Source organism: Amblyomma mixtum, chromosome 7, assembly GCF_055824585.1.
Source record: "Amblyomma mixtum isolate Tamu chromosome 7, ASM5582458v1, whole genome shotgun sequence".
In the NCBI taxonomy this organism is placed as follows: domain Eukaryota; kingdom Metazoa; phylum Arthropoda; class Arachnida; order Ixodida; family Ixodidae; genus Amblyomma; species Amblyomma mixtum.
The window spans coordinates 14,348,002-14,360,893 of NC_143018.1; the positions used below are offsets into that span (position 1 = coordinate 14,348,002).

General features: G+C 43.5%; 1 long non-coding RNA gene across 1 annotated transcript; it reads right to left on the reverse strand.

Annotated features, from left to right (window-relative positions):
• Positions 1-1,339: 1,339 nt before the first annotated feature.
• Positions 1,340-12,419, reverse strand: LOC149335077 (uncharacterized). Its single transcript, XR_016284469.1, has 3 exons — positions 12,012-12,419; positions 10,850-10,923; positions 1,340-1,487 (listed from the first exon to the last, which is right to left on the reverse strand). It is a non-coding gene; the product is annotated as an uncharacterized LOC149335077 (long non-coding RNA).
• Between the last annotated feature and the right edge of the window lie 473 nt (positions 12,420-12,892).

Genomic DNA, 12,892 nt, shown 5'->3' on the forward strand with positions numbered 1-12,892 from the left:
CGCACGCGGCCGGCATTTGTCAACCTGAAGCGCGGTGCGGCCCAGACCACGTGGTGGGCGAACAGCTGCCTAGAAAAAAAACCGTCTCCCCTCGGAAACCCGGTTGCTACGTGACGGAAGCCGCGTTTTCCTCCGCACGGCAACCGAGACTCGCAAAAAGGCGTTTCCCGCCGCTTCTTTCGGAGGCTCCAGAAGCGTCGAAAGGACGCTACAGACAGAACCGCTTCCTGTCCGTCAGCGGGCCATGACGTTTCCCCCGAGAAAGTCGGCAGTCGGCAACAGGCACTAGTAACAACGCCTCGTACGGCTGCCTCCCACGCGGTCAACGTGCCTACTATATACGCCGCGGCCGTCGGCGCGCGAGCGAACAAAAGAAAAACGACGGAAAAGTAACTAACCGAGCGAGAGCAACGCCGGCGCGCCGGCGTGGGGCAACCCGACGAAGCCCGGGCGCGTTTTGCAACAGGCTGCCGTGACGTCAGTCGCGCCGACGAGGGAAAAAGGGAGCCGGAGAGGGAGCCACCCACGGAGGAAAGGGAACGGCGGCGGCCGAGAAGAGCTTGCGTCACGCGACGTGGGTGGGAAGGAAGATGGGAAGGGGAGGAGGGATATTGAGGAGGCCTTCGGCCCTGGGTTACGACACTAGCTGCCCAGCGTGTACGAGAGACTGCCGCCGGCTCCAATCGCCTAGCAACCGAGATGCAGCGTCGCTGTAACGGTAGTAACGGATCAAGGCCGGCGATGATATGGCGCGAGGGGACACGGCAGTATATAGCGGGCGTCACTGGGCGCGGTCAAAGTGATGCGTCGCTGCGACCATCTCACTGAGTTGGTGGAAGAAATTAGAAACAGGATATCTCTCGCATGCTTTTGGGACGTGTGTTGCTCACTCAAGGTGAAACTTTAGCAACACAGCTAATTTTAGCACAAAACCTGTAAAACAAACATAGAAACTACGTCAAGACTAATAACTACTGGGAAAGAGCTCCTGGAGGTTCGGTCTCTCACAGCGCCTCCCCTATTGGAAAAAAAGGCAATGATGTAAATATTGGAAACCAACACTGGAAACCTTGGTGGATTATGGTAATGGAAAATGCGTTGGAATGACTGGGCATGTTGGAATGACTGGGCACGTTGGAATGACTGGGCATGTTGGAATGACTGGGCATGTTGGAATGCCTGGGCACGTTGGAATGACTGGGCATGTTGGAATGACTGGGCAGGTTGGAATGACTGGGCATGGTGGAATGACTGGGCATGTTGGAATGACTGGGAGATGTTGGGGCAGGGGCCATGCAGCAATGTTATGTCTGTCGCAATGAGACAGCAAATTTCAAAATAGATGAAGCTCCTACAGCCAGTTTTATTTTGTGTTCATGCTCCTCTTGCTCTTCTTTAGCCACTTGTCAATGCAGCTGGGCCCCATGAAACAGCCTTGTTGATGTACCACCGGTGCATGAGGGCTTGGGAAAACTGGGCGATGCACTCTGCAGAAAAGATTGAAATGAAAGAATTAGGATCCACAAGTTTTTATTCTTGCCAGTATTAGAGTGCTAAAAAAGTAAACTCCGTATTGTGGCCACAGGAATAAAGTGAGCCTAAATCAAGAACTACTGAAGCTATTCGCACTCAAAAAGAAAAATAATTTGAGGTTCTTATTCAATATATCATATGCTCGTCATTAAGTACCATCATCAGCAGCATAACTAGCACCACTGCAAGACAAAGGCCTCTCCTATATCCCTAAACATAAGCCTGACGTGTGCCATAATGAGCAAAATAAAAAAGCCATCGTTTTTTGTCCTCTGAAGGCTTTTAGTGGGGTATTAATAAGAGGGACAATATAAAGGTAACATCAGAAGGGTGACTGCAGTAGCACAGCTGAGATGTCGCAGACGATACACTACGAAAAGAGGCATACAATCCATTGATACATCAGTTGCAAAAAATAAAAACAGCAGCAAAGAAAAGGTAAAACAAACCATTGTCAATGCTCCAAGCGATATCACTTATTTCCATAATTTTGAGGGACCACATGCAATGAAAATGTGGTGAGGTAGAGTCACAAGCGAAGGCTATTCTGTTCTCGATTTAATTATTACTAACTCTATGCAGCTGAATGCTTTTTCTGGTGTTTTATCTTGTTTTGTTAGTGACCATCTTCCTGTGTTTGCTTGCATTGAGAACGCTAGTACAATAGGAAGTAAGTCCACATCAATCACATACCAAGCTATTACAGAATCATCATTGAAATCCTTTAGGGATGCGCTCATGAAAGTATATTGGAGTAAGATAGCTGAACTTCATGATGCAAATGTTGCCTATAATACGTTTGTCGATTGCTTTAAACAGATATATCACGACTGCTTTCCTCTTGTAACACGCGTGAAAAGTCGCAGAATCCGCAAGCCATGGGTAACGCCAGAGATTCGCGGAGAAATACAAATGAAAGACAAGCTGTACAGAAAATTTTTGAGCAGCCGGAAGGTTGAGGACCTTGCGGTATTTAAGAAATATAGGAACAAATTGACTAAAAAACTGCGGTCTGCACGAACAGCCTATCACGTGTCACTTCTAGATGTTAAGAATGCTCGAAATGGTGTACTATGGTCGAGATTAAATACACTTCTGCAGCGGGACAGTTCACGCACTGCATTAACAAAATTAAATATTGATGGAAAGGAAGTTTCTGGCGTCGAACTGGCTAATGTATTCAATACTTTTTTAACGAGCTTGGCTACCCGTGCTATAACACGTGCTGCCGGATCTGACGCTTGCAAATATGTTCGAATTCAGAATGATGAAACAATTTTTCTGCACCCAGTCACGGTAGACGAAGTAGTGTTGGTGATAACAAATCTTAACAATAGCAGTAGCTGTGACATTGATGATATCCAAATACGGCCAGTCAAGCATGTAGTTGACATAATTGCTCCCATACTTGCTCACATCTTTAACATCTGTTTAGAAACTGCAGTTTTTACGAAAAAAATGCAATTAGCAAAAGTTGTTGTTCTTTACAAAAAAGGAGATCGCAACGCCCTCGCCAACTACAGACCAATCTCTATTTTGCCAGTGTTTTCGAAAGCATTTGAGAAAATGCTGCATCTAAGAATGTCAAATTTCATCCATAAATTTAACTTGCTAACACCATTTCAGTTTGGCTTCTGCAAAAGCAAATCCACTGAACTTGCATTACTCCAACAAAAGGAATATATAATAAAGCAACTTGAAAACAAATCTATTGTCATTGGTGTATTTGTGGACTTCTCAAAGGCTTTTGACCTGGTAAATCATAAAATCTTACTAAATAAATTACACTACTATGGTATCCGAGGAAAAGCGCTCTCATTGTTAAGTTCTTATTTGTCGTTTAGACAGCAAGTGGTGTACATAAATGGTATACAGTCTGAACCGAAGCCGCTCTTCTACGGTGTCCCCCAAGGCAGTACGCTAGGGCCTCTACTCTTCAATATTTACCGAAACGATATTGTCAACATTAGCGATAATACAAAGTTTTCCATCTATGCAGACGATACGAGCGTATTTTTTTCGGGTGAAAATGTTCATGAACTTATCAAACAATGTAATGCCACAATGCCTCTTGAGGTCTGGTCTGCAGTTAACCTGATGCAAATAAATGAGAGTAAGACCAAAGCTGTCATATTTAGGCCGAAAAATAAAGTTATCCCACTGCACGAGAATATTATATTAAACTCGCGGGCTGTAGAAATTGTTGAGCAGTTTAAATGCCTTGGGGTCATATTTTCTGCCAGTATGTCATGGGATTATCATGTCAATTATATCTTGAAAAAAATAGCTCAAATCACTGGTGTTATAGGCCGTCTAAAATACATACTTCCCACAAAAACTAAGATGCTGGTATACAATTCAATATTCAACTCGCATTTAAACTATTGCCAGTTGGTGTGGGGCACTACAACATTCACTAACCTTGAACGTATTCATTTAATGCAAAAAAGATATCTCCGAAATGCATATAATTTACCGTTCCGACATCCCAGTGCAGCTTTCTTTTGTCATTCCAGAGTTATTAAAGCACATAATCTTTATAAATATCGCCTCAGTGTTACTTTTAAAACAGAAATCAAGAAGAATGTAACAAATCTTAAAAATTTTGCAGAACTAAGGAAAAAAGAATCAGTCTATCCAACAAGACGTGGCGAAGAATGGACAGTGCCAACACCTCGACTAAATCTTGGTAGGGAATGCCTTCAGTACACACTTCCATCTCTTCTAAATAGGTATATCCACATTAACCTCGATTTGTTTTGTTTTTCACGTCATGAACTACATAATTTGTTTTTGCATAACATTGTTTAAGTTTCATTATGTATGCATATTGCTGTTTCGTGTATTCTCCGGTGCTTCCTTGATGTGCTTGTTTTTTAAAATTGTATAAACTCTTGTGTTGCCTCCCTGTCAATAATAAGGATTGTAGACTCGTCAAGCTGCCCAAGGGCAGCTTTTTTCTACGATTCCTCAATCTGTAGTGCTAGATGGGAAATAAACTTTGATTTGATTTATTCTTCAATGGGAACAGGAAAAATTTCTTGATTTAGTTGTGATGGCATCCTGGTCTGAAGCGGGGCAGCAACATTTAACATTCAGTTGTGGAAAAGTATTGTAGAGTATATGGAACACACCTAAACGAGCGTTTCCCCTTTTATGCAGTGATGTCTGGTGGTCAAATGAGATGACTGATTACACATATGCTGTACCAAGTGTCGCTGTTGGATTAAAGGGAGTTGGTGGCGTAGCATCAAACAGTTTGGTGCAAAATTGAAAGAGCTAGGGAATACTTCAGTTTGGAATCAATAAAATTTTTATGCATAAACTGCGCAGCATGGCAAGAGCACACAGATCATGACATCTCCTGATAAACCCGAGTGCCCTTGTGGTGCCAGCAGCATGTATCGTGACATGCTCCAAGTATGTGGGACTGCATCTGGTTAAGGTTTCTCCATACCATTAACCCTAGAGGTGGGAAAGGAGGTCAATACGTTGTGACAAAACAATGCAGACAAGACAAGGACAACGAAGGAATAAATATGATGGCATGAGTGCTGACTATCGCCAATGTGTATTGGAAACCACGTCAAAATATATACACTGTGGCCTAAAAAAACAACGAACAAAGGGCACTTTGTGTCAACCACATTGCATGAGTGTAAAACAAAACAAAAACTGACAAAGAAGCATTTAAGAGCATGAACTCTTCCTTAGGAAGCGATAAAGAAGGTGTGCTAACACAGTGATTGCGTTTTTTTTTTTAAATTTCAGTGGCCTCGATTATCTCACGCACAAACTTTTCTGTGTCTGTCAGGCAAAATGCAGAACATGAATTCCGGTTCACAGCGTTTAGGATCTGGCAAACAATTGCAATTGCGACAGTGAATCATCAAAGTTCTCCCGCAAGCTTTGTTCACATCGTCGTGGTGGTCTTTTAAACCTCTCAGTGACACACTTGCCTGTTTTCCCAATGTAAACATAGCCGCATTTCAAGGCGTTCGAACACACTATGTCTTCTGTGCAGTGCACGAAGAGACTCTGATGGATAATCTCGGTTGACTACAGGTAGTGAAACTTCATAGGGTTAGAAAAACAATATCGACGCCAACTCGACTGCCTATTTAACCGGTGCGACCAATTGTGCATGTAGGGAAAGGTACGCACAAACTTCCTTTTGGGAGTTACAGTCTCGACGGGGGCACAAAAAGAATGTTTCAACTTCTGCTTAAAGCAATCGGCTAAAGACACTGACAAAGGTTCTGAATATCCAGTAAAGGACAAACGGCATATGAGCTGGGCAAAACTGGATGTCATGGCAATCAAACAGGATTTCATTAAGGAATTTTTGAAGCAAAGGTTAGTGACACCTCTTGACCAGCTTAGACTGAACCGAAGAAAATGGTAAAAGTAGCTTGTTTTCCCTTGGCTCGTAAGCCCAACAAGTGTAACCACCCAAGATTGAGATCCAATAAATGTGATGACATATTATCCTCTATAATTTCAGTGGTGATTCAAAGTGGACTGAGGCTTTGACTGAACTCCTCTCTCACCTTAGACAATGCTTCGTCAGGATTGGAGATCCTGCAATAAGCCACGTAACAGCGGCGCTAATAGTTTTTTTTTGCAAAAACAAGCTATTCTGAAATGTAATAAAGGTGGACTGAAGGTATGAGCTTAAAAGTGCGACAAAATTATTCACCAAAACGCCTGAGACGTTTGGAATGCCACTGCTCCATTTAGGTTAATGAATTCTTCAACACATATTGATCCTGATTGAGGGATGGCGTAATATAAATCCTTATGTCAACATAGCACCCCATGAAACTGGTGCGAGAGTTATTGTGTAGAAACTGCGTTACTTTCTCTGCAGATCTTACACGAGAGGAGTCATCAATGCTCAGCAACTCAATTTTATGTCGCAAAGAGAAGGCGATTTGTTTCTGACAGGTTCCATTCTCTTAAACTACAACCCTCAAGGAGCAGTCACCTTTATGGGTCTTTGCGGTAAAGAAGATAGCTGGACAATTTTTCTTACTGAAGTTGATGGCATTAGCCTGATGGTTAAACTCTAGATTGTTAATGTTTCTTGGCACTGGACTTCGCTTTTAACAAATCAGATAGTAAGTGGCACTCAAATTCAGAATACACTGCATCTGTGGCCTTGGACTGAAAGGCGCCTTTCGATACGACCACAAAACCACCGTTTATCAGCAGTTGAAAGCAAGAGGGCCCACCCTCTTAAATACGACACAGTTCGGCCTGTGGGCAAGTTCCTAAAGAGGGTTCAAACCGTGACACTGCATCAAAACATCCCGAAACACACCTGTCACACTCAGGTCTGTGCGTGGAAAAGGCAACTCGTCAAACCATGGCAAGCATCTCCACAATAGTTCTCTTCGGAGGAACGGAAAATTTTGGTCCATAAGCACTTCAAGGACCAGACGAGGCAGCGACTCCAAGCTGAAGGTGCGCACCTTGTTGTCAAACTCTTGTGCCTGAAAACAAGCCAGGGAGTGGCTGGTTGACGGTGTCACGCACCGTTGACCAGGTGAAAGCCATCTGGAATGCCACTTTGCAGCCACTTTGCGCTCACTAGCCCGGAGCAGAGAAGCCAAGGCACGAGTGTCTGAAAACAAGGTGCACAATGTCGACACTGAGTTGCTGCCTCGTCTGCTGCTTGAAGCATATACGGGCCAAAATTTGCCATTGTTCCTTCGAAGAGGACTATTCTGGAGCTGTTTGCCATACTTTGACGTCTTGCCTTCCTGTGCCTGGACCTGAGCGTGACAGGTGTGTTTCAGGGGGCGTTGGTTGATGGGGTGTCGTGGTTTGAACCATGCCAGGAACTTGCCCGCAGGCTGAACTGTAACGGGTTTAAGACGGTGGGCCCTATCGCATTCAACTGCTGATAAAGAAGGTGGTTTTGTGGTCATGTCTAAAGGCGTCTTTCTGTCCAAGGCAACGGAGGCAGTTAATTCTGAGTTCAAGTGTCACACAACAGCTGATTTGTTAATAGCAATGTCCAGAGCCAAGAAACTATGTAATAATCTAAAGTTGAACCATCTGGCTAATGTATCAACTTCAGCAAGAAACTAGCAGAGGTGCCAATGAGAGGTCAAAAGACCACCGTTACGATGCGAACAAAGCTAGCAGGGGGAATCTGATGTTTCATTGTCGCGACTGCGATCGTTTGCCACATCCTTTATGCTGTGAGGCGTAATTTCTTGTGCTGCATTGTGCTAGACAGACACAGAAAAGTTTGTGCATGAGATGATCGAGGCCACTGAAATTGTAGAAAAAACGCAATCAATGTGTTAACACACCTTCTTTATCGCTCCCTAAGAAAGAGTTCATGCTCTTAAATGCTTCATATTCAACTTTCGTTTTGTTTTTGACAGATCCAAAGTGAATGTTACAAGGCGCCCTTTCTTCATTCTTTTTTTAGGCCACAGTGTATATATTTTGATGTGCTTTCCAATAAACATTCTTGAAAGTCAGCACTCGCACCGTCGCATTCCTTCCTCATCTTTCTCTTCTTTGCGCTGTTTTGACACGATGAATTACAAACAAGCCCATTCATCTGTCAATACAGTCAGAGTAGCTGAGATATTTGGGGCATCCTTCAGAATAATGCAGTCATAAAGACAAGGTTGGGACATAAAGACAAAGACTGTTATTGAATGGCTAATATTAATGTACTTTAGTAATGTGCTTGGTTTGGTTTATGGGGGTTTAACATCCCAAAGTGACTCAGGATGAGGGACGCCTTATGATTTTGCATATTTATATGCTGGGCTTCATAAGAGAAGAAGTACAATAGTTTTTTAAGGCCAGCCGTAGAACAGGAAGCAATGAATCTACACTAATATCAAAGAATGAAGGCTCAAGCATGAGAGTGTAGCTAAAAGGTTATAATGACAAACATGAAAAGCTTTGGAGAAATTCAAGTCGATGACACTTGCCTAAAATAAAGAATCTAAATTTGGGTGAAAATCTGTTGTGAATTCAAAAAGTTGGATTGCACATTAGTAAAGAGAATGGGAGCCGTGATGACTGGTATAGAAATATTAGTTTGAATTATGGTGGCAAGTAATATGCGGACTCATTTCGTGCTCTAACAGTTCATGCAAAATGCACATCAATAAAATAGGAGAACAGTTTGGGTATCAGAACAGTTTCCAGCCTTAATTATTGACAGGTCAGCTTCAGGTTGTCAGGGATAGAACCAAGAGGTTTGGATTGGCTAACAATTATTGGTAAAATCTGTCTTCAGATATCCTCAGTAGTTTAAAGTATGTCAGAAGGCTTCTCACACAGTCCTCAGGTACTCGAAAGCTTGTGCTTATCAATGACTTTCGAGACATGATGAGAAGCAATGGTTAATGCAGTGAAATGGGTAACAAATAACTGATTTTTCTCAAGAAAGTGCCCATGGAATATGCTGTCAAACAAATTCCCAAGGATCCTTCAATTAAGCCCAAAATGACAGTTTATGGGTAGCCACTTTGTTATAACCATCACATACAAAAAAAGAGACACCAGAAGCCCTCCTTATTCACTGAAAACAAGGGAGAATTATGAGACATCATTCCGGCACACAAAATCACACGGATGAAGAGAGTAGACTCCATGGACACCATATTTCAACTGAGGTTTATTCCACAACACAGGCTTTTTATGTGCAAAGGGGTACTAGTGATCCCTGGGGCTGAAAAGTATTTCCGCCACCAGATAACAATTATTCAGGACGGCAAAAACCAAAACACAAAAAAAAACATAGGGGTAAAGGTATCTTGCCACTCACATTAAACACATCGGCACGCCTATGCATCACCTACCTGGCTGACCCAACAAACATATTTGCCTCCAGATAATCTATTTCTTTTTCTGGAGCGCTGCAGAAGGGCTGCTGACGTAATTCTCTTTTTCAACAGAGATACAAAAGGCTTAAAAAATTTCCCAGCCCTTTCAAGTGATAAACTTGCACAAGGCATGTGTTTCTTTCAAAAACGCCTTGCATGCTCGCTTGTGCGAGCAAAGGCGAATGTGCTCAGCTAAATGACCTCTGCCACTTAATGAATCAGCTGTCCTGCAATGTTCAAGCAAGCGTTCATTGATGCAAGCCTCGTCTGTCTAATGTAATGTTTGCCACAGGCAAGGAGGATGCTGTACACCATGTCAACCTCATGTTTAACCAGGGGTTTGGTGTGCTTAGTTTTGTAGGCAGGCTTTTTCGTAACGTCATTTATCAGGTGGCACATGCATCCCAGCTTTCCCAAGCTGAAAATACGACATGTACATCGTGTTTGTCACTGGCCTTCTTGAGGCGGTGTGACACCTGATGGCAATAGGGCACAATGACAGGTCACTGTTGCGAATGTGCGTTGTCTTCCGGCTTGCGCTGCCCAGCACACTTCATCTCTCGAACCTGGCTTTCTACCACTAAGGCTACAATTTCTCCTGTGAAAACTGCCTGCTCCAGTCTCCTTACTTGCGCATTGATGCTGTCACAGAGTCGTGACAGCGTCAATGCCGAAGTAAGGCGACTGGAGCAGGCAGGCAGAAAAAGAAATAGATTATCTCAACGCAAATGTGTGTTGGGTCAGCCAGGTAGGCAATGTTTAGTCACGCCAATGCATTCAACTTGAGTGACAAGCTAACCTTACGCCTATGTTTTTGTTTTTGCAACATTGAATAATTGTTACCTGGTCGAGGAAACACTTTTCAGCCACAGGGGTCACTAGTACCACTTTGCATGTAAAAAGCTCATGTTGTGGAATCAACCTCAGTTGAAGTATGGGGTCTATGGAGTCTACTCTCTTCGTTCATGTGTTTTTGTACACTGGAATGATGTCTCATAATTCTACCAAGAACCAATTAGCTCAGCTCTCCATGCTTAGCAAAAACAAGGCAGCAGTAATGAAACCAGTTCTCATGTGTGCACTTTTCCTTTTACATCTGTGACCTGCGATGAGTGGCATAAAAACACATATTTAAGTTAACACACATGCATCATAATGTTAATATTCGTAGTCAAATAGTATCACATAATGCAGCCAAAAACATGCAGACATTTCGCACTTCATGCATAGAATGCAACGGTTAAAAGACGAGCAATATTGAATGTAAAACTTCAAATGGCCTGCAACCGGCCCATTGTGACAGCCAACTAATATTACTCATATAAACATGTAAACATATCAGGCCAGAGCTATCCAAACTGCTCCAAGCAGTAGCATTAAGGAAAAGAGCAATGAAAGTAAGAGAACATTTCATGGCAACCACAAGAACAAAGCACAATGCAGTAACAACTTACAACACAGCTTTTGACTTCATCTGGTGGCCACAAAATCCATGCCATTGACTCGGACTGGAAGACAGATGTGCCACCTGCGGATACCAATTTCCCATTATCACTATGGACAGGAGTACAAAAACAAGCATGCGAACTCGGTCCAACAGTGAATATCACATGAATGTAAAAAGATCAGGAAAAATATACTTGCCCAAGTATACGCCTCAATACAAAGGAAAACTACCCTGTTTAAAATGCATCAGTTCCCCTAGAACTAGTAAAGGAATCTTGCTATGAGCAAAACAAATCTGCGTTCGAAAGCGTAGATAAACATCGTAATAACTGAGACAATTATTGCGTCACTTGTTTTCCTCAGAAACCAATTTTCAAACAGCAGAGTGATCGAAATGCAAGATCCTATACTCTGGGTGGCCAGAAACGCTATCGGTATCATAAAAAAAAAAAAAAATCTTCACATACTCATTTAAAAACTAGATCCTGACGGCCGGAAATTAACTTTCGTTGGTAACTGCAACCTGAGACAGTGCTTTCTTTATAGTGGGGTTTGAATTCAGATGCGGAAAATGGGCACTGATCGTATTGGAGGGTTCCGGATTAATTTAGACCACCTAGAATTTCTTAACGTGAGCTGACATCGCACAGCACAGGGGCATTCTTTTTTTCATTTCACCTAAATCGAAATGCGGCTACTGCCATCAGGATCGACCCCACGACCTAAGGTTCAACAGTCTAGGGCCAAGCAAAAACCGCGGCGAATAAAAAGTGTTTCAATCCCCCTCAAAGTGCTAACGCTATCTTGAAAGACAATCATACATTTTACGCACAGCCAAAGTGCCGGTCCTTGAAACGTGCGCGGTGGTGTGAACAAGCATGGGCAGAAACGCGTAGAACGAGGCATATACGAGGACAAATCTGTGCTCAACAAGAAACAAAACGCGCAAACATGCGCATACCAAAATCATGCAAAGCTAGCGCACGCACGGTCGCATCCCCTTCGCCAAAACAAGTACCGACAGCGACAATTCTTGGCAGAGCAACTCACCGCGGCGACAACAAAAGCGCCTTAAACGCTTTTTATAGCATTGAACACGAATACTGCAGCAGTACGACAGGTCACCGTTCCAGCATTATATGCTTCGGATAATGCACGAGTACTGCTTACCTTTTCAGATGATTGCGTAGTCGTGCAGAACGCTGTTTGCCTTCGTGTCACGGGCACTACACCAACCAGTGAGATTTCAGCACGAGTGCTACGTAGCCGGCACTCTCTACCACGTAGTCACACAGAAGAAAATATTCCGGGCCTTATATGGAACATTTCCACCGCGACACTGCCCGCGCGTCTTTGTGCCTGGACACCCATCCTGGACTACACAAAGAAGCGCACAGACTGAAAAGTTAGAGAGACCAGAAAAATGACACTTTGCCTCGAATAGGCTACGTCGACAGCACTGCGCGATTGTGCACCCTTGAGCAAGAAGAAACACACGCAAACCACAACACGGTTCACGACGGCTCACAATCCAAGTCGCGAATTGTAGCAATCGCCGAAGCTCGACGCACGCGACGCAGCACCCGAACCGCCATGAATGCAGCCATGAGGACTATACAGAAAAACAGCTACCGGCAGCCACCTGGCGGTGACAACCAGTTTCTGTTTCGGTTTCGTTGTGAAAAAGCTTGTATCCTACTTTTTACTTTATTTTTGTTATTTTTATTGGGTATTCAGCCGTACCGGCATCCGCAGAAATTGCAGCGATTGCGAGCAATTACGACTGGTGTAAACGCGCGAATTAACGACCTGTTGCTTGCGCTGCGGTTGAAAAATGCATGACTTCTCACGGCATGCAGTATCGCTTGCTGCTTTGCTCATTCACGAAATTACATGCCGATTTCTGTTTGTATGGGGAAGTTTTTTTTTTATATTGATGGGAGATCAGCAAGGCTAACAAAGTACCCAACGTAGCAGTCGTAGAGAGTAGGTTGTCGTAAAAACATGGTGACGCTGTTTGATCGGCAGCACGACGTGCGAGGCGGCAGCGT